The following is a 558-nucleotide window of genomic DNA, read 5'->3' as shown; positions in this document are numbered from 1 at the left end:
GCACCCACCTGCAGTGAGCAGGGGGACAGGGCCGGGGTGAAACCCAAAGGGGTAAGGGAGCTGTTGGCAGCTTCCAAGCTGCCAGACTCACTCACCTCCAGCGCGGCAGCAAGGGCTCTCCAGGGGGAAAAGCCCATTGCTGGCAGCACCGGTCCCCAGACTGCAGTATCTCATCACTCTGCATCCCAGCACAAGAAAACACTCCCTGGTAGAGCCTGGAGCTCCAGCCTCCCCACGGCTTCGTTTATGTAGGGCCTGTATCTCCAGCCTCCCCACGGCTTCGTTTATTGCCAGCAGTACTGAAGTGGCAGCAGCTTAAGTCATTTCTTTCAGCACTTAAGACCCACCCCTTGAGGTGTCACTGCTCCAGCAGCGCAACTCCATCCAGCCCTTGCCCCAGGCAGGGCTCTGGCTTGGGGGTAGGCAGGGCAGGCAGTAGCACTGCCCTGCATCATCCATGGCAGGGGTAAAACACCTCTCAAGGGGCTTCTGCGAGACCCCCCCAAGCCCTGGCAGCTTGTGCTGCTAACAGCTCACACAGCACAAGCCTCAGACCCC

This window comes from Buceros rhinoceros, unplaced genomic scaffold (genome assembly GCF_000710305.1).
Source record: "Buceros rhinoceros silvestris isolate BGI_N320 unplaced genomic scaffold, ASM71030v1 scaffold38958, whole genome shotgun sequence".
NCBI lineage: Eukaryota > Metazoa > Chordata > Aves > Bucerotiformes > Bucerotidae > Buceros > Buceros rhinoceros.
The sequence above is the reverse complement of the archived record's forward strand: the minus strand, read 5'-3'. Positions refer to the sequence as shown.